Source organism: Agelaius phoeniceus, chromosome 11 (assembly GCF_051311805.1).
Source record: "Agelaius phoeniceus isolate bAgePho1 chromosome 11, bAgePho1.hap1, whole genome shotgun sequence".
NCBI classification, from domain to species: domain Eukaryota; kingdom Metazoa; phylum Chordata; class Aves; order Passeriformes; family Icteridae; genus Agelaius; species Agelaius phoeniceus.
The window spans coordinates 20,301,830-20,329,437 of NC_135275.1; the positions used below are offsets into that span (position 1 = coordinate 20,301,830).

The window sequence follows — 27,608 nt, forward strand, 5'->3', positions numbered from 1 at the left end:
TCAGAGCAAGACAGGACAGCTTTTCCCACTGTCCTGCAGATGATGTCTGACGGCTGGGTTGGTTTTATTTGGGGTTTTTAACATTAGGAAGTCTAATCCATCAAAAACTCAAACAAATAAATGTATTGCATGACACAAAGGCAGATGATTGTCCTTTAAATTGATCCTACACAGGGTATGAATTTGATATTTTATTATTATATTACACATTTCTTTTTTCCTGACCAATATCAGTGGAACTCCCCAGACCAAAGCTGACAAAGTTGATGCTCCACCATCACATTTGTTTACAGCCCAAGATGCAACAGGTAAGGAGATGTTTTGTCTCTGTTCAATCACAAAAGAAGAATTAATTTCCAAGAAGTAATAAAGCAAGAGAAGAAAATGAGATAGATGCTTTGAGCAGGGGAGCAAACAAGAGGAATAAAGGAAAAAAAATGTGAAATTTACATTTCATATACAGCTTTGCCAGCTTCCTCTTATTCTTTTCAAATATATATATATACACAGAGAGAGAGTGGGAATGGAGGAGCATGATAGAAATATTCAGCAATTTCAGCAAGGAACTGAGCTTTGGGAGATATGGCCACAGGTACCCTTAATCTATCCTGTCTGTGATTATCTCCCTCCAAGTCACATGCAGGAAAATAATCCCCTGCAGCACAGAGCATTGATGTGAAAGGAGAGAAAAGCTCAAAGTCACAGCTGAATGGTTAAAGCTGAACCCATTTCTGCACTTTCCCCCCTTCTACTTCTTATTTGAGACCAAGGCAGCTTAATCTGCATTGATGTCTATGAAGTTTCACTTGAAAAGTTCTTCAGTCTGAGAGAGTTTCCTCTCTCTTATGAACAGGAATAAAATGCTCAAATATTTTTGTGAAAATGTTTCTTTTCTTTTTTACAGAGACAACTAGGAGACATTGCCTGAGAACTTGAATACTGCATTTCAGCCAAATTTCAAACCAGCAGCACAGATATTAATCAAAAAGTGAGACTGTAAGAGAAAAACCACCCAACCAGGAGGCAGAACAAAAGCCACAGGAGACCATGAGAACCCCACTAGAGATGTTCAGGGGATGAGTGTGGCTGATTTGTGTGCTCTCACACAGGAGAGCAAGAGAATCCAACCATTTCATGGTTGTTATTATTAATAACACAGAATATGGGTTTTCAGTTATTATTTTCATTTTAGCAAACATTTTGCCAGCTCCCCCCACTCCTCACTTCTTCTGTTTTGCTGTCCACATCTCTGCTCCCCTTCATTAATCCATTTAATTCCAGCATTAGTTTAGATACACATTTGCTTCATTAACTCACTGCTGGAGGAGGCCAGCACCCTGAGATGGAAAGGAAAGGGAATTTCATCTCACTTTTGTACAATCTAGATGTGGGAATTCATAAAATCAGAAGGTTTTAGATATCTAGATATTACAGTTATTATTTGGGGATCTTTGTTCCTTGTATCTTCAGGAAAATGAGTCTCAGCATAAGACTGTAATTTGAAAAAAGCAGAAATCAGAGGTTAAATTCCAGCAAGTTTTCTTCCACTGACACTAAAAGATGAATGTTACAGCCCATCCCAAGATTAATGCATGCAAATGTGGCTTATCCACCAAAAGCAGCAAAGAAAACCTAAAGCTTTTTTAGCCAAGCAGCTCTGGAACACCTCTTTTATCTTTCCCATGTAATGAGGCCTCACTTTCAGGGAGAAAAAAACAAACACCAAGCAAGTATTTAAATTACTTAACAAGATCTCTTTAAATATCAGTACAAGGTTAGATGTGATAAAGACTCCACTGGCTTTGCTGGGCAAGTTTGACAGCTTTGGTTTAAAAAAAACCACCAAAAACCCAAACAAAACTGGAAGGAGCAGAGAGCTACACTGAGATAACGTTCAGTGGTGATGAACCTAAGAGTATCTAAAGAGCTGAAAAAATCAATTTCTTGACTTAGGAACTAAATTCAAATTAGGAAATCTCTGTCTGACAAAGGTCTGAAAAACATGGAAGGAAAAGAAGACGGGGAGAGAGGTTAATTGGTTTGTAAAGTATTGAAAATACCAAGCTACAAAATGCCCTGGCATTCTGCCCTGGCAGGAAAACAAATCTGCAGAAGGGTGATGCAGAGAGACCCCATGCAGGGGGATGGAGAAACAAGCAGAAATTTAAATTCTGAGGTCCAGGAGCTTTATTTCATAATGCTGATGAGGCTCATTATGGCACCAAAGTGAGACTGAGGTACAACTCCAGGAAAGTTACACTGGGAGCTTTGCTAACCACAAACTCCACTTCCCAAAGACCACTTTCCTTCAGAGGGTAACAATTCTTTTGCACCATGTCTAACAGGAAAGCAGCAGCAAGCCCCAGGCCTGAGGAGATGCTGTTTTTCTTTCAGATCTCCAAGGTTCACTTCATGTCTTAATGCACTTGGCGTTGCTCTCACCATTAATCGTGTACCTCAGACCAAGAGAAAGTGCTTTTCCAGAAATGACCTCAAACTAAATTCATAATTCTTTAAAAACCAATAAAGCCACTGAACCAGAGAGCTCAGCCCTTCTGCGCTGGGCTACAGGCACACAAAGCTGCTCTATTCCCTTCAGCAAGATCCACTAGCACCTTGATTTAAAGCACAGACTGGAAACTGTTTATATGGTTTAACAGCAGTCCTGTGGGTTGAGCCAGCAGAGGAAGGAAGAGGCCAGAAGACACCAGAGGTCCTTTAGAAACAGACTAGAGATGTGCTACATAAATTCAATCCACCACTAAATCCGTATTTTTCTGTGCTTAAGCACAGTCCCACCTAATACTCCATCCTAAGCCTCTCAGATCTAGGGGCAGCAGCATCCCTGAATTCTTTCCAGATGGTCCCAGAGAACTCCAGATCTTCTACATTTCATTTTTCTGGAGTTACCATCATCAGGAGGAAAGATCCTCTCTGAAGAATGGGTAATTCTGGGTGTCACATACACTGGATGGGTTCTCATCTTGCTCACAGGGAGAAGTGGTTCTAAGATGAATATGGAATTTGAGGAGTCACATCTTTTTCACATGGCCTGAAAGAGGCTGCAGCTGCTAAAATATTTGGGGCACCTCTGCATCCTTCACTGTACAGGAGAGAAGGTGAAAATCAGAGCCTTGAGGAACACATTGTGCCCGGCTTGAAGTGGTGCCATTAACACAGGAACAAAGTATAAACTCATCAACGAAAAAAGCTTGCACAAGAGTACTTGAAGCTGTGCCTGCAATGCATGTTTTTAACTCATAAAAAAGAATTTTAATTCTACAAAGGCTTTTGGAGCCTTTAGCTTTCTTTTCTTTTTTTTCTGACTAAGCAGACCATTAAATTCACCTAACCACAATGAATCAGAGAAGCAGGATTTTTCAAAGCCTAATATTAAAGGAGACTTTCAAGACTTCTTTCACTTTCCTATAATATTAATTGGATCTCCATATATTGGACTTCATGGAGAGGAAGAACACAACCATAGAGCTTTGCCAATTGATGATAAAGCCTTGCTGGGATTTTGTTTCTAGAAGTACCAAACCCTTTTAATCAGAAAAAAGTCTCAGGTACATAAAACAAAGGGCTGGATTCTTTAGAAATCCTCCACATAACGCAAAGAGAACTCGTGGAATTTATCAAAATAACGCATCCCTCAGGAGGGTTGGCAAGGAACCAGAAAAATAACAAATAATAAATAACAATTATGCCCAGAACTGCAGTTTCTTGCATCTGGAGAGAGGCACAGGTGCCCAGAGAAGCTGTGGCTGTCCCTGGATCCCTGAAGTGGCCAAGGCCAGGTTGGACAGGCTTGGAGCAGCCTGGGGCAGTGGAAGGTGTCCCATGGATTGGAGGGAAATGACCTTTAAGTTCCCTTACAATCCAAACCATTCTGGGATTCTCTGTAAGTTCGTTGTGAGTTAAACTTTACAAAAGGAAAGAGTAAATGGCTTTTCCATCAGTGCAACATTAACATTTATTTTGTGACAGTAAGAAAACCACATCAGCTCTCTGCTGCCATCCCTGCTTGTTTCTCAACCCCTTTTGCACAGGTGCCATTTAACCAGTTCAAATCACTTTGCATAGGAATAAATCAATCTGAGAATGGAATGTCCATTACCATCTTTAATTAGGCTTATTGGACAAGCTGCTGAGCCTTTTGGAAAAGAAAAATGTGGATCTTTACCAATCTAGAATTAAAAGAAATTTGCATTAGAATTGCAGGCACTTAACTGTCTGCAGTGCTTATTCTGGGGTATAATGCACCTCAAATTTTCCTGAAAATACAGAGGAGCTGCTGATTCCTCTCTCCCTGCTGCAGGGAGCCAAGGGCTGGCAGAAGATGGCCCTTGTTACAATATTGTAAAGGGGCATCAGGACACAGGAGACTTTTTTCTTCTGCTTGTTTTGCTAGGTTGACTGTAGGGGAGAAAAAAAAAAGTCATTTTTATGTCCAGGGTGTCGCTGCACACTCCAAATAAAAATTCCAAGCCTGGTTCTCTTAAAAATGTCTCTCTGGACTATTTTCTGCTGGATAGAGAACATCCTTGGACACTAGAAGTAAGTATGCCTATGTCATTAGGGATTTATTAGTTTAAGATTTATTAATTAGTTTATATAAATTTTCAGGCTGGAAACACCTACTGTGACAATGCCCAAGGTTCTCAAAAAGGCAGTAGGTAGCTGTAAGGAATTAAAAGGATTAAAAGGTGAGGAATTAAAAGGATTCAATGACCCAGATCAGAACTGATGCCTATTCTGCATGAAGTAATGAAGAGCCCATCTCAGAAGGAGAACAGACTGGAGAAAACTCCAGATTTAATCCCAAACCACAGCACAGTTTTCCATCAGTTTCACACATTTTACTGCTGTGTTTTCATTCTGTACCCACAGCCACACAATGGTCTGGGAGCTTTTTGTTCTTGCAGGAGGAGATAACTGAGCAGGTTATCAAAATCTGCACCATCTTCAGGATGCTCAGATGCTGGGGGAAGAGAGGACTGTGCTAAAACAGCTGCACAGGAGAAGCACAAGGTGCTGGAGCTTTGCAACTTCCTTAAGCTGCTTAGCTCCAGATAAGGAGCTTATGCAACTTTCTGAACCCTGGAGAACATCCAGCAGGTGATGGCAAACAGTGCTCAGGTTAATTTACACTTGGGACAGACACTTCAGGAGCCATCCTGCCCTCTGACCAAGGAAAAAGCAAAAACCACAAGTCCCTTCCCAAGAAAAATCTGTCCAGGAAGAGCCAGGCATGGTTTAGGGAAGGAGATGAGTTCCATGTTTGCTTTCCTTGATGTTTCCCTTGCATGACTTGGGGAATGGCACAGTAAACCCCAAACCAGCTTCTGAGCCAGAGATTATTTCACATTTCTCACTGAAGGATTACAGATTTTTACACCTGACTATGAAGAAGCTGCTTTGTGGTGATACTTTTGAAAGTAGAAGAGCTTTAGAAAGGAGTTGAAACTCTGCAGCCATTCCAGTCACCAAACACAACTACTGAGGGCTGGTCAGACTCTTCATCTGGAAATAAACCCAAAATATACCTGGAAATAAACCTATCAACCCACAATGGGCCTCATCAAGGGTATTTATGGGACAGGACAGGGACAAGGTCAAGCCCTAAGGACTTACAACAGGCTTGATTAAGTTCCATCCAAGCTGGGAATTGAATGAGCAACAAACAGGAGAGAGATGTGTCGCAGACATCTTTCATGAAAAACCCTTTCTTAGGATTTTTCCTTGTGAGAAGCTGCAGTTTCAGCAACCAAAAGTAACCAATGGTTATCTGCTGCTGTGGAATGCAACAGGTGATTGGTCTCCTGTGGGTGTTGGGATTTCCTGACCACTCATGGCAGAGCTGGCTCTTGCTCTGTCTGAGACACAGATCTTTGTTATTCATTCTTGTCTATTCTTAGCTTAGCTAGCTGCTGAAGAAACCTTTTCCTTTCTATTGCTTTTTAGTATAGTCCTAATGTAACATATATCATAAAATAATAAATCAAGCCTTCTGATCATGGAGTCAACATTCTCATCTCTTCTTCACCCTGAAAACCCTTGTGACCACAGTCACAGAGATGCTCCTGTTGAAGGAAGCCTGAAAAAAGATGGGAAAAGTCCTTTCTCTCAGCTCAGTGCCTTCTGGAGAGGCACCAAGTGCCACCACCAGCATGTCCAGGGTGTCACTGCCCAGGCCAGGGCTCAGCAAACACCCCAGGGGCTGGCAGGGCTCCCCTCTGCAGCAGGAGCTCCCAGGCTGTGCCTCTCAAGGGGATGGGCAATTTCCTCAAGGTCCAGCTTATTCCAGCTGCTTTGTAAGAGGACACAACTGCAGAGTAACTTTCCAGTCTCCAAGTGCAGCTGGTGACAGACTGGAACTTTCTTATCTCAGGATTTTAGTGTGTGTGAAGCACAGCTCTGTGGCAGGGAAGAACCTGCTACAGAAAAAAAAGTGCCAAGCAAAATCCACAATCTCTTATTCCAGGAGCAGAGGGCATGAAACTTGACTTATCCTTCATTTAACAGTTGCAGAAGAACAGCACTGTTAGATGTAACACCTCTTCTGTTTGCATTTTAAGCTTATTGAGGAAAAGAGATGCTCAAGGAGACTATAAACTACAGCTTTTAAAGCATTAGAAACACTGCTCTTCACCAGGGCCATAGCAATTGTTATTTTCTTCAGCAATACAATAGCAAAAATAGTCCATGTGAGATTCAAAATCAAATAGCTACGAAAATTATAGTGAGAAATTGAAAAACTGCAAGATCTATATAATCAGATTAAGCTCAACAACTAAAAGGAAAACTACCACATGGATGCAACCCCTCCAAGAACTGCATTTGATTCTACAAACAGTTTGCCAGTTCTCTGTAAGGCTTCACTGCTTTTTCCACTGTAATCTCAGCAGGATTTTCAGGCCAGGAAAGATGTGACAATCAATGGGAGGAATAGTGCTGTGTGAGAATGCAGTCCCTCAAAAATGGGGGGGAAGAGGAAAAGAGCTCTGGTTTACATTAATTTAGCCCCTTCTAGGAGGAAAGCTAACTCTTGCTTAGTCAACAGGAGAACAGAAGTCAATGCCCAAAATGGGACAGGGTCACACATGAGCAGCTGCTGCCCCTCACCTTTTCTAGAAGGATAAAAACCCTTTTAATGCCATTAAAAGGGCATTAAAAATGGCATTCCAGTGCATTTCCCCCCGCAGGCAGGCAGGAATGGCACAGAGCTCCTGGGGTCTGTGAATGCAGCCCTGGGCTAACACAGGTCCAGGTAAACTGGAATTCAACTCCAACACACAACACTCAAGTTTTCAGCATCAATTTAGCCAGCCAACTTCTACCTTTTTTAATAGGAAGACACTAGGGCAGGTAAATCAAGGTAATCTTCCTTCTCTTAGGATCAATGATGAGATCTTGAGTCTAAAACAACAAAATATTTTCTGTGGGGTGGAAAGCTCAGTCAGTGAATCTTTATCCAAAGGAGGTGCACACTGCTAAAAACATGTTCTTAAAATGCTCAAGTGATGCACTTGAAGGACTGCAAACCACAGAAACCTGGGGCCTTCTACTGATCCTAACAGTGCAAAGGAAAGCCCCTGTGTCAGGATAGATGCTAATGGTTCTTCATCCTGCTTCTTTAGAGCACTTGTTTTTAAAAAGTGAAAAAAGGTCATTTATTATTTAATTGTCCTGCTTGAGCACACAAACTTCAGAGGCAAAGAGGTGCTGGTGTTCAGGCAGTGACCTGGCAGAAATGTTCCCAATTACACCCTGCCTTATAAATTACCCTGGCAGAGCAAACATGCATATACAGCCTTTTCTTTTTATTGTCATTTACAAGCGACACCAACACACTGGGCTGAGATGTTAAATTACCCAGGGTGCTGCAGAGAGCTCTCCTCCCACTCTGCTTTGCCCACACAACAACCTGCACCCCACTCGCAGCAGCAGGCACCAAAAATTTCAGATTAAACAAAGAAAAAGTCATCACAGGAACGCTGATATTTTAGTCAGGAGCTTTTGATATGAAAACTGCACCACCCAGGACCACACCAAGGGCTATTACCTGTTCCAGCATCCCATAAAAATCAAGAAATCAGACCCTGTTTTCATGGCTTTACAATCCAGCTCTCCTCAAGCAGAAGGACAGATGGACAGGTGGGACAGACACAGCCAGGTGACTGCACCGAGCTTTAAGAATGCAGGATAAAATCAAAATATTTTGCAATATCCAGGGGAACAAACAGTAGTTTCTGCAGCTAAATTTGCTGGTTTCTCCCTGTAAAATACTCCACAGTAATATGTCATTAGAACAGTGTTTTTCATCTTGCACATTTCACCAGGAATGCTAAGAGATGCCAACTTCAACAAATGGAATGTCTTCAAATGCAGAGATGCGTGATCCTTCTGCAAATGAACTATGAAAATCTGTATGCTTGCAAGCTAAACAGAATTTATCATTTACTGATCCACCCTGGATTGGATTAGACAGGAATTGCTCCTTATGTAGTCAAGCACTGCAGTACACTGGAAATTACTGTCCTGACCTCAGCACAAGCAAAAGGGATGCTGGACATGCTTCACATTAAGCCAGACTGTGGAAAACCAGTTGATTTTCCCCACTAGTTTACTCCAATGAGAGGTTTACAGCTACAAACAGCTGTAATTTATTATATTTTACATTTCACAAAAGGCCTGAACATGTTGAGCAGTAATACTCTTCAGAATTGTCAAGGCCTATTGAAGTGAAATACGCTTCCCACATCAGGAACATGGCACTGTGATTTCAGCAGGCCTAGAAAAGCAGTAGGATTTTTTTTTTTTTTCAAACAGGAATAGTGAGAGGAGAGTTTTTAGAATAGTTAATACCAGGGTAGCTCATTACCACTTGTAAAGTTGGTGGAACAGGAATCTGGATTTAACCATAATGTTTCAACAAGGCTCAAACCGCTTTTTCAAAGCTACAGTAAATTCAAGATTTCTCACTTCTCTGTTAAAATTAACTGTACAAGTGGGTTCTTCCTCAACCACAGATCTCAAAACCAAGGGAACAGGACAGAAATAGATCTGTAGGAATGGTAGGAGAACTGCCCTTACCTGGTGCCTCTTGCAGTGCTGTGTGTCCATCAGCCCTCAGACAGAGAAGCTCCACAGCTTCCTTTATGCACCACACAAAGGGCTTATTAGGGTTAAAAACTGCTTTATTTACTTCTTTCTTCATTTAAACCCAGTGTAGAGGGACCAATCTGGAACTGCTGAAGCACTTTAGCCATTCTGGACTCATTCTGCAAATAAGCTGGGCTCAGGAAAGCAGAGACAGCTCTCACACACCTGCTGAGGGCCTGCAGGAGCCCTGCTCCATCCTGGAATTGCAGAATAAATATCAGGGGGCACAAGGGTCCCCAGGTCTCAGGGAGGTTGGTGGCACTGTTTTTAAGTCAGATTTCCCTTGCACAAAGAGTTTTTTTCAGCTCCTTCCTGCTCACACCTCCTTGCCATCACAGGCAGCGCTTCCCCCTCACACTGCAGCTCAGAAATGCATTATTTGTATTTGCCAGAAACCAAGAACTGGCTGACAAAAATAAAATAAAAACCCAAAAAACAAGAAACAGACAAGTCTGGTTATCCCTGCTTTTCTGCTATCACCACTCACTCCCAAGCCTTTTGCACCCCACATGTCATTTTCTGGGAGCCCCCAGCCCTGCAGTCTGAAGATTTTAAGCGTTTCATGATTCAGTCACAGATAAAGTTCCTCCTGTGTGCAAACAGGATTAAGAAAACACTAAAATACATGTCCAGGTTTCAAATCCTGGCTGTTCCCATTAAATGGGTTTCTCCAGAAGAGAAGGCGCTGCAGGTGGGATTGTCCAGGGCTGAGCACAACTTCAGCAGCTCCCACTGCTGCCTCCTCCAGCTGGAAGTGCAACACCTCTGCCAGTTAATTAATTATTCTTGACATTAATTAATAGAGAAAATTTTCAAGAGAAAAATGCCTGGATGTTGTAATTTTGGAAAAATGTCTACATTAGCTATGCCAAATGAAATTATTACTTATTTTAAATAATATTATATTTTATTACACTTTAAAAGTGAAATTTTAGGGGTATAAAACTGACTGCTGTTTAAAAATAAAGCCAATGCTATAAACACTATGACCTGCATTTCATCTGACCAAATTTCAACATGCAGATTTTTACTTTTCACTAATAAAATACCACCTAACTCCATTATTTCACCAGCTGCCCACCACCTTCACTCAATCAAGAATCCGTAAGATTTCTGAACTCCTGCCACTTGCCCTCAGTCTGTATTAAATCTTTTCTTTGTATTAGACAGCACACTAAAAAAAATAAATCAATATAAATAAATTTCAGTTGGCTGTAGTCAAAGCTCAAAGGTTTTTTCCCCCCTTCCCACTCTTGTTACCCCAGCAGTGCTCTCCTGGGTACACTTCTGTTTAAAAGGCCATCAGCTCTGATCTGGTTTTCATCTGTCTCAGTGGACCAAGAACTGTGTGGCTTTTTGAGCTCTGAATCAGCTTATACCAACCTACAGCCTTGACCTAATCCTTTCCTGTTTAGGCACATTACAAGGTATCACTGATAATTATTTAATTTTTTCCTGCAATTCATTTTCCTACATCACATCCTGCAAAATGTGGAGACCATGAAATCTCCACTGAAAAGTTTGGGCTACAATTCTAAACAGCTTCACTAAATCAAAGGTGGAGATGTTGGCACAGGAGGGAACTACAGCTCTTCCAATTTAATTTTTCTGCATTCCAGTTGTTTTTCAATGGGCTAATCACGGACTGAATTATCCCTGGTTTGGCTGAGAGAGGGAAACTTCAGCTTTAGAGCTGCAAAACCAACCAACAATACCTGAAACAAGAACTGCTGTCACTGCAGATGTATTTTAAAGGCAGCAGCAACAGAGCACCAAGGCAAGTCCATTTCCAGAGCCAGTTCCTGTGGCACGTTCAGTTCTGAACAACCAAAACATTAAATTCCTAAGCTTCTCCAAACAAAAGTCAGAGTATCCTGCCATTTAACCCATCTTGACATCACCCATGCACAACAGGAGCTTAAAGCCAGGCTTGCATTACACAGGTCCCTTGAAAAAGTCATTTTTCATCACTTGTATCTCCAACAGTGTTCAACTTCCATGTGTGCATGCATCCCAGGGGACTCTAATCCACTGTTCCCTGCTTCCCCAACGTGAACTGGTAGATTATGGATCTGGCAGCACAGCAAGACAGACCTAGCTCCAAGCTGAGCACCAAGAAGGATAAAAAATTACTTTATATATGAACAAACTTCCTATTCTCCTTGATTTTCTAGTAAACCAAGACCAGGCTTAGAATTCTTTCTCAAGTCATCCAAAGTCAGGAGGGATGCTCACCTCCAGCCCCAGTCACTCCTCAGCACTGATCCCTTCCCTGTCCCTGCAGGTTTGCTGGCTCCTCAGACTCCTCACACCACTGTGAATACACAAAAAAATCTTGCTTGCAGACTGCAGTTAATCTGGGTCTCCTGGTATCAAAGTAAATCCTGATGATTTCCATACATATAAAACCACTGGCTTATGTCACTTGTAAGACTCAGCCTCTTCCAGGAAGAGCAGTAAAAAGATTGAATCTATTTGCAGAAGCCTCCCGTTGCTGTATCACAACAACATTAAGATGTTCTTGTGGTATTGCAATGGGAAAATTCCCACAAGAACATAAACATAAACAACATCAAAGACAGCAAAGCTAGCTCAGAAACAAAAAACAAACAACCAAAACCACCGCCCCTGCACAAGTGGTTGGAAGCATTTGTGGGTGGAAACTTCAGAAGCATTATAGAAAAGTGACAAGAAAATATGGCACTGCTCCTTAGCTACGGTGACGTGATCTTCAGGGATTTAAAGAACAAGTAGTTTAGGTAGGTCCATATTTCACATCCAGCTCAAAGCTTTGCAGGGTGTGAATCCAGCTGGGTGCACGCTCGGATTTCTGAGCAAGACCCAAACTTAGGTGACCAACGCTGGAGCTGAGTGAGCCACAGGAGTCACCACCAGAGCTTGTCACAAATCCCCCAAAATCCAGTGGTTTAACTGTCTTAACAGAGAAGAAAACCCAAGCTGCAGACCAGCCAGACAGCCCCTACCTGTTCTATTCATGGAGGTGACATCCACAAAACCCGCTCTGGAAAAACCCCAGAGCCACTGGCAGCTCGCAGATGCTGCGCTCCCAGCAAGCAGCACCTCCCACTGCTTTATTCCAGCAAACAGCCCAGCTTCCAGCAGTGCTTCCATCCATCCCCTGCCGTGCTAGGGAGGGAGAGGCAGAAGCAGAAGGAGCAGGGATCTTTGGGAGCCCTGAAGAGCCAGCGGGGCAGGACAGAGCTCACAGCACCTTTAGCTGCAGCCCCAGCACCAAGTCGGCAGCGTTTGGCAAGAGTTCAGCACCTTCACCAGTCATTCCCCTCAAATGCTTTCACAAATGCATTTGCCAGATTACTGTGGGAAGTCTCTTGCATGATAAACAACTTTTTGGAACAATTCCACATGGGTAGTAACACACTTTCAGTGCCTACAAGTTCAGTATTTCCATTCCTGATTTTAGTATTTCGTTCATAATTTCCCATATACATTTAAAAAACGCATCACTGAACAAGCCTGGCATGCAGCTTAAGCCGGAGTTCAAGTTTCTCTTGGAAAATACAGCAGTCAATACTTTGGAGAGTTTCTTGCTCTTCATTAAGGTCTTGGTTTTGATTTTTGCACTCAATAGAAATAGTGGAATTCTTTCCCCCCCGTGTAAAAAATCAGTATTGATTCTGTTCGTGTGTCAGTGGCACCAATAAGGTTAACCTAACTAACCAGTTCCCACCCAAGGCTATCCCTGGATCATTCCCCATCAGGAACGGGTTCATCTCCCTCCGACGCATCCAACAAAATGGTGCTCGGATTTGGGTAAACCACAGCCAGGCACCACGCTGGACTGCCAACAAGGTGACACACCGCGATGCTGGGGACACCAGCAGCTCGCACCCAGCCAGGTACGAGCCATGAAGTTGCAAGGGAAGGCAGATGAGCGGCCAGAGAAGGAGCAGCAGAGCCGGGGAGCGCTGCAGGGGCTGCCGCGGGGAGCGGAGGCAGCGGCTGTGCCGAGCCACGGCTGAAACTTGGGGCTGGCTCGGTCTGCCCTGCCCGGCTGACGGCAAAGTTCCGCCGTGGCCACGACTCGGTCAAGCCCGAACGGCCGCGGGGGACGTGCAGAAAGAGAGAAATTCTCATTCGAGAGGGAAAGGAAAGAGCTTTTCAACAAGCGTTCACTGGCGCGGTGTGCGGGGGCTGCTTCAGACCAACGCCGCCACCAGAGCTGGGGGCGAGCTCCCGTCCGCGCCTTCTCGCATTTGAGACAATTAGCACTTAATTAAAAGCAAAGCCAGAGTCTCCCAGATTAAGAACTTGAGCAACTCCAGACTCAGAACAATTTTACATGGGCAAAAGCCCAAACCCCGTGCAAACGCTCAGACCGCCGGCAGCCGCACGCTCCGACGCCGCCGGACCCGGAGCGCATCCCCAGCCCCGGGGGAGCCGCGGGCGCCTGGCGGAGCCCTGGCCCCGGGACAGACGGACTGGGGGGAACAGCAGCTCCCTGCAGGTGGGCGAGGAGCCTCGCAAACGCCACCAGCCAGGATCACCCAGGCGGGCAGCGGCACGTACCGAGCGCCCGTGCCTGGCGCTGCATCCCCCGAGCCCGGCAGGGACGCGCCCGGAGCGGTGTCGGTGTCCCCGGTGCCGCTCCCCCGCTCCATCCCCCCCGAGGGCTGCGGGGCGCTCTGCGCTCCCCTCACCGCTGCCCAACTTTGTTCCCCGAAGTTGCCCACCTGCAGCCGAGCCGTTCCGGCCGCCGCAGCGCCGTCGTTCCCCGCGGAGCCAGCGCCGTAATCCTGCGGCTCCCGCGGCTCCCGGCGCCTCTTCTGGAGCGGCGCTGGCCGCGCTCCCGGCGGCGGGGCGGGCCCGGCGCGATCTCCCGCCCACCGCTCCTCACGGCTCCTCAACTCACCGCCCCGGGGCCGTACAGCCCAGCCCGGCACAGCCCAGCACGGCACAGCCCAGCCCAATACAGCCCAGCGCGGCACAGCTCCTCCGGACACAGCCGGGCCCGCCGGCGCCGGGGATGCTCCGCTGGCGGCGGCCGCGGTTCCCCCGGGGCTCCGCTGGACGCACCCGCTCAGGGGGGATGCGCTGCCGGGGAGAGTTGAGGCGTTATGGCTTAAATGAAAACTGCATCTCGTTTCTGGGCTGGAAGCCCAGGGAAAGAGTCAGGTTCACGTAGGTCGCTGTGCAGGAGCCGGATGGAGGTTTTATTGGATCTGGCTCTGGCTGATCGCAGCATTAGAGCTGTGTGGTGTAATTAAGGCTGAGCGGAATTCCTTTAAGTTCCTTTTTTTTTTCCTTAGCAGGTAGTATTAAAATTTCCTGAAATGTGTATTATCTTTCAGCATCCCAAAGCATAGTGAAGCATGTGTTATAATAAAGTGTACATTAGCTCCCTGTGCCTCAGTTGAAGTCAAATTTTACCAGAGATTACTTTGTCTTCAGAGCCACAGTGGAGTGTTGATAGAAGAGAGTCAATCATAGCACCATAGAATGGTTTGGGGTGGAAAGGACCTTAAAGCCCCTCCAGTGCCACCCCTGTCATGGCAGGGACACCTCACACTGTCCCAGGTGCTCCCAGCCCCAGTGTCCAGCCTGGCCTTGGGCACTGCCAGGGATTCAGGGGCAGCCACAGCTGCTCTGGGCACCTGCGCCAGGGCCTGCCCACCCTGCCAGGGAACAATTCCTAATTCCCAATATCCCATCCATCCCTGCCCTCTGGCAGTTTGAAGCCATTCCCCCTTGTCCCGTCACTCCATCCCCTGTCAATTGTCTCTCTCCAGGTTTCCTGGGGCTCCTTCAGGCCCTGCAAGGCCACCCTGAGCTCACCCAAAGCTTCTCCTGTGCAGGTGAACAATCCCAGCTGTGCCAGCCTTTCCTCCCAGCAGAGCTGCTCCATCCCTGGCATCATCCTGGAGCCTCCTCTGGGCTCTCTGAGCAGCTCCAGCTCCTCCCTGTGCTGGGATCTTCCCAGAAGGGAGAAAGGACCTAGTGGCTGTGGTTTTGTGCACAGAAGAATTCTGGACAGGGTGGTGATGCTTTGCTCTCATGGCATAAGGAGGAAGGATGTGAGGAAAACAATTTGCTTCCTCAGCAAATAAAATTTAAGTCACTGCCACCTCCGTTTCCCTTCCTGTCCAGTTGTGTCATGAATTATTGAAATGTGCTGGCTGAGAAACAATGACATCTCCTCTGGGGAAAGTAGAGACTTGACACAGCATCTGTTGACCCAGACTTGGTGCAGGAGCCCTGACCTGAAGAGATGTCCTTACTTCTCCATGCATGTGCAGGTTTATAATTAAGAAATGTCCAGCAGTGTAGCCACTTCTGTAATGAAATGTGGCACTGGTCTGAGGAAGGGATGTCAAAAAATAAATTATCTCAGGAAAACAAGATGCATTTTTAATTGGCAGAGTGTGATCAAATAGGACTCATAGAGATGATAGAATTCCAGGGATTTAATGAGCTGCCCTGAGCTGAGCTCAGAGGTTTGTAGCAGCGAGGTCCAGCTCAGCCCTGGCATGGAGCAGGAGGGAGCTCCCAGCCTGTTTGGGCTGCTGCAGCACAGTCTGATCTCTCCACCACATCTCTGAAGCTCCACTTTGGGCTTTTGCCTGGAAGATAATCCTAACTTCCAGTTATTATTGCACTAATCCTTAGCTAGGAGTGGGCTCAAGCTTTAGTTCCCCACTCAGGTAGAGAGTGCTGGCTGTGAGCTGCCCTGTGGGGCAGTGGCTGAGCCTGGGGCAGGAGCCAACCCCAGATGCAGATTTGGCTCCCTCAGAGCTGTGCTGCTCACATACTCACAGCACCCCAGTCTTATGAGAGCTGACAAGGTCGGGGACCTGTGGCACAGCTCTCCTCATGGAAATAGCAGCTTTAGCTGTGAAGGCCAGCGTGAGAAGGATAGCCTGTATTTTTATGCTTGACCAGCCACAGAGGCTGTTCAAAATTTAAAAATGCATCCTGCAGTTTGCCTTGCCTGGTGTCCTTTGTCACCTCCAGTCCAGCCCCATTTTGGACTCCTTTGGCCAACTAATATATTTTTTCAATTTCAGTTAAGTCAAAGACTTCAAATTCCTATCATAGGTATCAAGTTCAGCCACATAAAAGATACTTTTATTTTAAGTTTGTCAGAGAGGCACTTTATGAGATTGTGAGGTTGAAAAGATGACTCTAATCTTTAAGATGACAAGTTAAAAAGGACAAAACCCACTCTTCCCCTCACTTATTTTCCAGCAACCCAGGCATGCAGAAATAGTGGGGTTGTAAGTGCTTTTCCTGTATTCATTTCAGAAAACACAGCAAAGGTGCAGTATCACCATATACTTACTGAAGGGAAGCAATTTGCAGACAGTGAATTCTCTCAGGTTACCTGGAATGTTTTCACACAGCCCCTGAGCTTGTGCTGCCCTTCTGCCATCTGGGCTTCTGAACCCACTGCAATATTCACCTTCAATAATAACAACTGAATTACCAGTCTCATGCTCCTTCCAGCTAATGGGTTTTTTTTCATTTCCACTTGTCATTCAGACATCACTGTCGACAGCTCTCTGAAATTACATGTGAAGAACAGCCATGCTTCTACTCTAGTGTTGTCTAATTAAGGCTTCCTAAGAATCCAAGTGGGAAAAAAGCCCTGCACAGGTGTAAGCAGGTACATGAAGATCATATTTAAACTTCCCAATTAATCATTTGTTTTGAAGACCTGGCATAACCCTGTCCATCCTGATGGCAGCTGTGGACTTAAAATATCAACTGAGCTCTTGCTCCTGTTAACTACACCCTCTGACTGTCCTCTGCTTTAGTTGTTGTGTCCTTTTCCCAGCAGTTTTTCCATGTTCATCTTTTCACCACATGGATTTCCCACATAACTTTTGTGTCCTGCTTTGACAAACCTTCTTTTTTCAAATTTGAGATGGAAATTTAGCCACCAGTAAAAGCAGACTCAGATACACCGGAAATTCCTCCAGAAGAAAAAAAAAATAGTGTTTTTCTCCAACTGCTTTAGCTTTTGGAGAGTTTCTCTTACCACTGGCAGAAATACCAAGGAACTCACTAGTTTAAGCAGAACTTGGTTTGTACAACATCTCTAGGACATTGCCAAAGTAGGATTTTGCCAAGGGGCTCAATGAAAGACCATTAGTCTGGCCTTACCATTGACAATAACCACCAGTTTCAATTAACTGAAACAGCCTAGAAAGTAGAATATTAAAAATGCATTTAAAATCTGTTGAAAATTTAGTTTTCAGTCTTCTAGGTATATAGGTTAGAGCAACCCACCTCTTCCAATCACACTTTCAGAAATTATATGTCAATGGCAAAAATATATGGACAAAATATAGGATCCTTTGGATGCAATTAAATGAGTAGAAAATCAACTCTTTCCAGTAATACTTATGGATTCTTATTTAAATAGAACTGCTTAATGTCAATTTAATCTTCCTAATTTTTAAGTGACACTTCCCTCCTTAAGCTGACACTGATACCAACTAATCTGAGGCCTTGATGTGCAGGCACAGTTAAGGGATTGTGCATTTCTTTCAAGATTGAGGTCAGCTGTAACAACTGGTTTTTGGGGTTTTTTTGGAATATCTGTGTCAGAGGCCCAGGGGAGATTCCTTGGTGTGGTGGTGCTGAATTCACTCCCTGGCCTGGTCCATGGTCACCAACACTGACCCAACATCAGCCGTGCTCCTCGTGCCCATGGCCAGCTGGATTTTGGACAATTCTGCTCTCCACAGGCCTGGGAGGTGTTATCTTAAAATAACTCTGTTCTTAGAAGCATCCAGCACAGCTCTGGTCCAATTTCACTGAATTCAATGGCAACACTTCTTTTTGGCATCGGACCCAATTGATTGAATCACCAAGCATGTTAAAATTCCCATTTCAGTGCCTCCATGAGCTGCTGCTCGTGCTAATAAATGGAGAGTGCAACTGGTGTTGGGAGCAGCAGGAGGGAAGGGCCGGAAGGGGAGGATTAATGAGTGGCTCTGGCTGTATGAAGGAAATTAATTCTGTGGCTGGATTAAAGAGCAGCACTGGAAGCCTCACTTTGCCCTGACAGAATCTGCATTTCAGGGTTTACACCTCTGTAATCACCCCAGTGGTGTTCTGTGGATGCAAATGTCCTTAATGCAGGCAGGACCTGCAGCAGGCCACAGTGACTATTCCAAAAGCCATCAAAGAAAGTGGATTATGTGCAATTGTGCTGGAGAGCATCTCACAGAAAGGAAATGATAATAGGAAGGTTAAGTGCCCAGCAAGTGCAAACTGATATACAATATCTTGAAATCGCAGAGAAAGAAAATTAAAATGGGGAAATGATTTCACATATAGGTAGATGGAGGCATAAAAGCAATCTGTGAACTCTGTGAGGGAGAGCAATGAGAGTGGTGCTGTCAGATGTGCAGCCTCTTGCCCATTAGAAAGAAGTGATTGAAGACTAATTCCAATAAACGGGCAATTTTAGTTTTGTCATTATTTCAGGCTTGGTTTTTTTGACTCTGCTTTTGTGTGTCGTTGAAATATTTGTGTATTAATAGCTACTGATTTTAATAGCATTACAGTAATTTGAACATCTGCAGCTACCAGGCATTAAAATACCATCACTCCCCTGTATTTCAAGTTATTTTTGCAGTACTTCTGTCTGATTTTGTCACAGCCATTAAAATGCAAGGGATCAGTTCTTATCATTACCCATTAACTGGCAACCTTGAGCTGAAGTGTTCAGCAGGAGCCAGCCTGATGCCTGGAGGCCTGGCCAGCAATTCAGTGGAAGGCAAAGACATTTTATGGCTGTCCTGGAAGCTGAGTGATGGGCTGTGTAACTTTCCTAATCAAATCCAATTAAACACAAAATCGTATTCCCACCACCCCTGCCATCCTTTGTTCCAACAAATTGCCTGATGTACTATTCAAGTTTGCTAAATATGGAGCATTTTATTAATGAGCGGTTTTAATTCCACCAAAAGCTCAGCTTAGTTTATTAAAGAAATGAGATATTTTGTTTAGAGTGCTGAGGAGCTCTCACAGGGCAGGAGGCTCTCACTGGAGGAGAAATGACTCCTCTTCTTGGCTCAAACTGACTTTTGAGGAGGGGAACCCACAGAGGACAAATGAATCAAAAAAACGACTCTGAATTTGCTGCTCAGAGGATGAAGACAGAAACAAAAGCACAGGAAGGCATTGCCAGTGAAATGTGGTAGGAAATACTTGCCCAGCAATGAAATACTCCTGAAAAGTGCTCTGAAATGTGATCACTGGCACTGTGAGGAGAGGAGGAAACAGCAGCTCCTCTTTCTTCTCAGCCTCACAGGGATTTTTCCTTCTACTCCAAAGAGCTTAACTCATATTTTTAAAGTGATTTCTGTAACGGGACAATATTTGCTTGCAAATGTGATGCAGGATTTTAGTCTTTCCCAAAGCTTTCCCTCCTAGCTGGGCAATTCATGGCAGCCAAACACCAGGAACTGCCTTCATCCCTTCAGCCATTTCTTACACAGCACCTTCCATGCAGCCAAGGAGGAATTCTGTAGAACTTGAAAATCATCTGACACTTTAAATGTTAATATAATAAAGTAAGTTCAGGCTTCAGCATTATGCAGTTTCATTCATGAGTTAGCTCAGGCATCCCAAACATGTCTGAGGGAAAGAGAAGGCAAATGCATTTCATCCTTTGCCAGCAGGATCAGATGCAGCCAGATAAAACAAGGAGCATAAATAACAGTGACCTGGAAAGGAACAAAATGAAAACCAGCCTACCTGAGAGATAAATAAGGCAAAAAAGGGCCCGGGAGCTTGGATTTGGTGAAGTATTTCAGCCACTATTTACATTTGTCTCCATGAAAACACATGCCTTAATGCCTGCCCAGGTTAAGAATACTTCCCTAAATCAAATATTAATAATTTTGGGATCTACAAATACCCTGATGGGAAAACTCTGCATCAGTAATGAATACAAATGACCCTGTGCAAATGTCTTTGAGCAGGAAAAATAAAGAAAACAGCATGTCAGTGACCTCCAGCCAGAATGTTCCTGCAGCTCAGAGTGAGGGCACTTGTGAACACAAGCAGACTTTAAAACACTTGGAGAATGTTAAAATAAAAGGAAGATTCTAAGAGAATTCAAGTTTATAATATATTATTTTCCCAGTTCCTGCTGTTGATGATTCTTGTGCCCCTCTCCCAAGCACCAATTCCATCCGTGGCTGGCAATTTTCCACGTTCCTCAATAATTCTGTCAAACTTCCCTTGACAGCAGAGTGCTGGCTGGCTGGAAGATAACATCTCTAATTTCAGCATTAGAATCAATCCAATATCAGGCTTTCTACTCACTGAAACTCTGCTCAGGGCTGGCTCCAAAAATTTAGAGATGTTGGCCAGAAAGTGGAAGAAAACAAGTTACTGGTTTTTTCTGTGTTTTATTAAACTTTGTCCCACTGGATGCTCTTGCTGTTAATTAATTTTTCCTTTACAATTCCAGGTAAGCTATTAATCTATTGACTTGAGGATTTTTCAAAGCCTTTCCAGAAATAAACTCTGGGATGAAAGGATCCTAAGCTGTGCATGAAAAGTAGAACTGCTGTTTTGTCATTTTCAAGCCCATGGTTTATCCCAAGCCTCTCTAATTCCCTTTACATGGATGTCAGGTGGAATAATACAATGAAAAATTACCCCAAGATGTTGTTTCCCATTGCAGAGGTGATTTGTACAGAAAGTTTACCAAGTTTTTATATAAAATTTGATTAAAAAGTCACAAACATTCCAACTCCTGTTATTTAAAAGCAGCAAATTAATGGGGTTTGGGTTTAAATTAATACTGGTTTTTTATTCTATTCATGCAATTCCATCTCATTATCTTTCATTCCCTTAATCCCATTGCCCAAAAATTTGCTTTCTGATAGTGAACTCGACAGAAACACTCAAACACTTGCAGTTGTGGAATGCAAAAATAATTTAAATAATTTTCTTTTTGCTATTAGCAGTTCCTGGACAATACAGGAAAATGCCACAAAATTTTCATTATTGGAAATAGATGGGGTTTTTTCCTATGAATTTTTAAATCGCCTCTATTATGTCCCACTGTGTGTGAAATAAATGTGATTTAAACAGTTGTGCCCTCTACTGGCATAAAGAAAGTCATGAAAAAAAGAGAAAGAAATCCCTTGTTTCCAGATGTTGTACCAAAACACAGTGCTCAAATCGACTTTTTGTTGTTCCTTGGGGTTTTTTATATTATGTTTTAGTCACATTTGAAGACTGGATTATTTTCATCATTAAATCTTAGCGCATTAAATGCTTACAGATATTATTTTTAAAATTAAAAAATCTGTTTATGCTGTTGAGAGATTATAAAAAGGCTTTGCCATAGAAGAATATGATAGTGGGGAGGTTGTGTTTACACAGTTAAAATAACTTCATTTTTATGAGACTTTTAAGAGCTGTGCTGTCAGAGACCATGAGAACAAAGCTGTGTCACAAGGTCCTTCATGAAGTTCAGAGCAGCTTTGGAACATTCATTTTAAAGAAAATCTGGAGCATTCATTTTAAAGCTTTTGATGCATATTGTGAATTTGAATATAGAATTTCATGTGATAGAGAAAAATCAAACCTCACCCTCTGCTGAAACCCTTCTAATCAACCCTTCACCTCCCATTTAAAAGAAAACTTGATTTTCTGTCCTATCCACCACTGCTGCAGTTGTCAGCTGGCATTAAAATGGAATAATGAAGGAACAAAACCGTCCCCTTTGGTGAGGAACTCGCATGCTGCAACTTCCCAGCATGGGCAGGATTAGTCAGGGATGCTAATTGCAATCCTAATTGACAGATTTATGCCATAATATAGAAGCCATTCAGCACAGTGGCAATAATGTTCATATCTAAAGGAGCTGTGGGGAGCAGCCCCACACTGGGAGCCAGCTCCACACTTTTATCCAGCCTGTAGGAACACATCAGATCCCTCATTTTTCACTGTCTGTAAAATGTAGTTACAGACTGCAGATTAAATGGATACCAGACCACACGGATCTGAGAAGAAAAAAAAATAATTACATCCCAGAAAACTTAATAGTCAGCAGATGAAGGGGCCAGTGTACTCTTGCCCCTTTCTTTGGCTCCAGCATTGTCCCTCTGCAGTGGAGTTTGTTTACCAGCAGAATCCAAATCATTAATCACAGAATTAAGTTATAATGTCCCCTCTAAGTGGCTTTATTCATAAGGACCTGTGTCTGGGGATGAGGTGGGTACAAATAGCACGGGGTCAGCCTTCAGAAGTCTCAGGCTGCTATTAAGGGCTTCATTGCCAGAGAAAATGAGACTGCCCAAATGAGCTGTAATCACCCAGGAAAGCAGAGGATGCACTTGTGCTTACAGCACAGTTCTTTCTGCCAACTTCTGTGCTGAACTGTGGCACAGTAGGAGCAAATATTAGTGTCTCAGGTATCACTGTTGCTTTGAACTGCTGTGTGTCTCAAACATATTTAGCTTTATGGCAGAACCTTTTACAGGACAAAAAAATAATCCCTTAATATTCTAAGTTAGGAATCTACTGATTGTCTTTGGTGAATCAGTGGAAAGCAAAATATTTTTATGTATCACAGGAGTATCCAATTCTATTGCCGTGATCATTTCCACCCCTGAGCATGGTGAGCAAACTCTCCACCTTCAGGCTGCTGCTGCAGACAAGTTCATTCCTTGCTCCTGCAAAGATCTCCATGGGGCAGTTTGGGTTTCACTAAGTGGACTCCAGCTTATTAATTGGTCACAACAATTAGCCAGAGTGCCCAGGGCTTGATGGCTCTTGGTTACATGTGCTTCAATCAGGATCTCATGGATATTCATTCCACGTTATCCACACACCAGGGCTGCTGCCCCATTCCTCTGCCCAGCTCCTCATCTCTGGCACAATCCCAGCCCTCTGTGAAGGGAGAGTGGAAAGACTTTCCCTTCCTTTCACATTTTGTTGAAATCAGGCATTTTCTGTGGCCATAACTGCCATGGTGGGAATGCAGGTAAAGGACATCTGAGAGGGAAGTGGTAAAGTGGGCTGGCCCTGAGAGGGAGAGAGGGATTGAGCTGGATTCTTCCCTGAAATTCCCTGGTGTAATAAATGAACCACAGTGCTTTACACTTCTGACTTCACCACAGGAGCACCCAGACTCAGAGAGAACAGACCCACCCCTCAGACCCACCTGAAAAGGGACTTTTCTATTTCCCTCATATCATACCTGTGATTTGAGCTCGCCCTGTGGTGAAGCTGAAGCAGCTCCAGTCCCACTCCCATGGTCAGTGCTGGGCTGTGACTGCTGCTGGGACAAACCCCTCAAGGCAGCTCAGATAAGCCCAAACCTACAAGCAGACAGAGACCCCACATTCTGTGCCCACCCAGAGCTCAGTGATGACTGTGGAAAGCAGTGCTGTGATTACCTGAGCAGGCTGAGCTTCGAGGGGCAGCACCTGGGGATGGCAAATTCTGGGATCTGTCACAGCATCTTTGGGCACAGTGTCACCTGTGACTGGTAAAACTTGATCTCTAAGGACTTAATTCAGCTGCTCACCTCTCTGCAGCTTGCTTTCTCTTTGTCTGGCCCTTGGTTTATGATTCTTTCCCTTTCTGCTGCTGCGATTTTGCTGTTCTGGGAACTTTGCAGAAGAGAAAAACAAACAGATCAGTGTTTGATGTTGCACTTTCTGTTTAGAAGTTTGTTTTCCTTTCTTCCTCCATTGCATCAATATTAACATGTTGATTCATAAGCCAAATAAATAAAGGCTATAAATACATTCTTTCTGTTTTGCTTTGTAAATTGTGAAAGCTCAAAGTTACAGTTCCCACAGCAACTGCACAATGTGCACATACATTAAAGGCAGGGATATTGCCACCCAAGGCAGCAATCAAATATGCATGAGGGACTTATTTACACGTGAGGACCCTGCAAGTTTGAAATCCCAGAATCAAGAAGCACCTTGGATCTATCCCTGATGCTCTGTTGGGAAGAAAAATCCAAACATGTTGGTCCTTGTGGGCACAGGGGAACTCGAACTTGCCCTGTGCAGAAGTGCTTATGGATAATGGGATGGTGGTGCCTTTACCAGAGCTAAAGATGCTGTGGATAAAGTAATTACTGTAATTAGCTGAAATCCACAGCCAGAAGGTGTCATAACAACCAAAGCATTACGAACAGAAATCATTGTTCACAGTCCTGACGATCCTTAAATGCTGTGCAAGAATTTCTCCCAGTTTGATTGAACAGGAGTGAAGAGTGCTCTGTGTGTTGGAGAAGTCCATGCTATCCAAATGCTGAATCTTTTGCCATCCATGAGTTGATTTAATCCTGGTTTTTGGTTTTCCACCAACTACTGCTCAATCAAAATTTATTTTTTAGGTCATGAATTCAGCATTTAAGCCCCTTGCCCAGCACTGGGATCCCAGTTTGCAACTGATGTTCTTCTCTGGGCCTTGCCATTTTAAACCCAGGTTTTCCAACAGTGCAGGCAGTGCTGCCATTGCACCCCCAGGCAGGAATTTGGGCATCTCCCTCATCAAGTGCAGTGCTGCTTGGTAACCTAACATGTGCCTCCTGCTAATGAGGAGCAGCCCAGAGAGCCCAGTTCTCTGAGAGGTGCCCTGAGAGAGAGTTCAGATTTCAAAATGTAACAGTATAGATTATCTTTTTTTCCATGGTCTATTCTCACAAATAGTAGAGGCTGTAGGCATCAGATTTCAGTGATAAAAAGAGAAGCAGGGTCTCATCAAGTGACTGAATTCTTGGTGCCATTAATCTCTTACAATCCAGTAATTAAAAGGAACTGGAGGATCCCAGAATTTGAAGGGAAGGGCCATTAGCATGTTCAACTATAAGCAGCTGGATATTTTCTAAGCAAAAATGGGTGAATGTTGATGAGTTTTTAGGCCTCTGCAGCCCATCTCAGCTGCTCTGGCAGCTCTCCTCCAGAACACAAACCAGAGAGAGGATTGATGACCCAGAGCAGAGCACTGTCCTCAAGTGTCACCTTGAACCTGCTCGTACAGACAGGCCTCTGCATTATCATCCATATCCCTTGAATTCAGCACCAGCATGTGCCATGTTCTGGGAGGATACAGGGGCCTGGTGTCTGTTTCTGTAGAGAATGCATCAGATTTGTTTTGACAGAAATAAGAGTGATTAGCATAAATTTACCTTACCACAGGGACGGCATTTGAAAGCAGTTGTATCAAAGCACCATCACTTCTGTGGAGGAAGTTTGTGCTGCACTCTGAAAGATGCCTTTTAAAATGCTTTTATTTCTCTGAAAAGCAGCAGGATTTGCCAGGCAGACAATTTTTCAAAAATGTTCCAGGATTTCTTATGGATATTAATTTCTGTTTAAGCCTCTCCAAACTTTGGCAGGAAGACAAGTTTCATTTTTCTCTAACAATTCCTTTAGTTCTGCAGATGTTGTGGCCAGATTGGCAATAAATTTTGCTGGAACAGTTAACTCAACTTAGGGAAAGGTGCTGTTATTTAATATTCTGTTTCTGTCTCACCTTTTGAACCTTAATTTATAGGTGGTGTCTTTTATAGCTACCATTCCATATAAGTCTGCAAAACTTATTAGATTATTATGTTCACTGCCAACGAGAATCTGATTGGTTTTCTAAATAAATATCTTCAGAAGCATGAGCATTAAACATGGTATAAAGGGGAAAGTCCATTTTATGTCCCATTTCCAAATGGATACACGTGTTTTGATGACACCTCTCTAATTTCCTCCAGTCTGTTTCTGTCTCCCCTTTATTGGCCTGATTAAAAGCTTACTGGAATGAGTGGGAAATCAAACCTCTCATTGACTTAAGTGGCTTTGAAGCAATTTTCAAATAGTTGCTTCACATTTGTTCCTTATTACACTTGAGAGAAGCTCTCTTTTCCTCCATTCTCCATTTTGCCCTGCCTAAAGATCAGGAATCTATCTTTGCTCTTTCATAACCCCAGACATCTGCACTAGTAACCATCCATGAAGTGCAACAGTTCACTCTCAGCTCAGAAAAAGACCTGACTGCCAAACATGTTTGATATTCCTGTGAAATGGAGTGTGGCCTTCACCCTGGGCAGCAGCCCAGCTCTGCAGGGTCACTTTGGGCTCTTTTGGGAGCACTGCACAGGAATTGCCTTTCTTTTCCTCCTCCCACTACTCAGCAGAAAATCTAATCAGAAATTTTGGTCCTGTGTTCCACTGACTGTCAGGGGTTTGTGTGTGTGACTTCTCAAAGCAGTCAAGGAAACCAAACCTGCTCCCAGTCAGTCCCAGTTCCCTGTACTGGGCTCTGCACTCTAACTGGGAATTGTTCAGGAGCCCCACAGATCCCCAGAGCTCTGCCCTGGCTGTGCTGCTCCTGCCTGGCCCTGCAGGAACATTTCCTTGGCATTTCCCCTCGGCTGGTGCCCAGCTGATGGAGTGATGGTATTTAAGCTGCCAGTTTTGGCAACTGTTTTCTGTAATTCAAAGACAGGCTCTGAGTTTGGGGTTACAGGTGTTTGACCAACAGCAATTCAAGATGACAGGAGATGACTGGAATTTTGCCATAATGCCCATGACATGTGACATTTTCAAACAGACAGTAGAACCTCAGTGGCTGGGTTTGCTGCATCACCTGGACTTGCCATGAGCTTAGGGAATTTTGTTTTGCTTCAGTACCTTGGGAAGTACAGAATCTATTCCAAACACAGAGAGCAGGCAAAGCAATCCCTTTGCATCCCACACCAATATCTGCTGGCTGAGGAAATCCCTGGGAATTTTCCTGTCATGTGGAGGATGCAGAGTGAGGATCATGCTGGAGGTTACACACACCCAGGTGTTACAGCCTGGCTGGCAACCCTACGAGACTGTCCCTGCCTCGCTCCTTGCTTTCCTGGGTGGGTACTTCATTTTATCAGCTGAGGAGCGTTTTCTCCCTTCCCTTCCCTTCCCTTCCCTTCCCTTCCCTTCCCTTCCCTTCCCTTCCCTTCCCTTCCCTTCCCTTCCCTTCCCTTCCCTTCCCTTCCCTTCCCTTCCCTTCCCTTCCCTTCCCTTCCCTTCCCTTCCCTTCCCTTCCCTTCCCTTCCCTTCCCTTCCCTTCCCTTCCCTTCCCTTCCCTTCCCCACAGCCCCGGGCCAGCTCTGTGATCCCCAGGTGCTCTGCACATGACTCTTCCATGACACACTGGCCATTACACTCCAGCTTTATCTATTCTGAGCATCTCTTTTTGCTGCAGCTCTGCTCCTTCCTGCCAGGCTGTTGTACATCCCAGGTGACTGTACAGCTCCAGGGCACAGTGGTCAGTTGAAATTCAACCCAATTTTGCCTAAAGGTCAGGTGTATCCAATGCTCAGTATATTAAGTTTGTGAGTATTCTTGGGAAGAATATGGTTAGGAGTGAATTTGGAGGTTTATATTCAGAGTTACCAGCAAAAGCTGACTCAAGGAGAAACAGCACAC

General features: G+C 44.2%; 1 protein-coding gene across 1 annotated transcript in view; it reads right to left on the minus strand.

Moving 5' to 3' along the window:
* CNTN3 (contactin 3) overlaps positions 1-14,037 on the minus strand; it is a 104,781-nt gene extending 90,744 nt beyond the window's left edge. Inside the window, exon 1 of the mRNA XM_077184599.1 lies at positions 13,881-14,037. The gene's annotated coding sequence lies outside the window, so the exon portion shown is untranslated. The remainder of the gene's footprint in view (positions 1-13,880) is intronic.
* Positions 14,038-27,608: the final 13,571 nt, after the last annotated feature.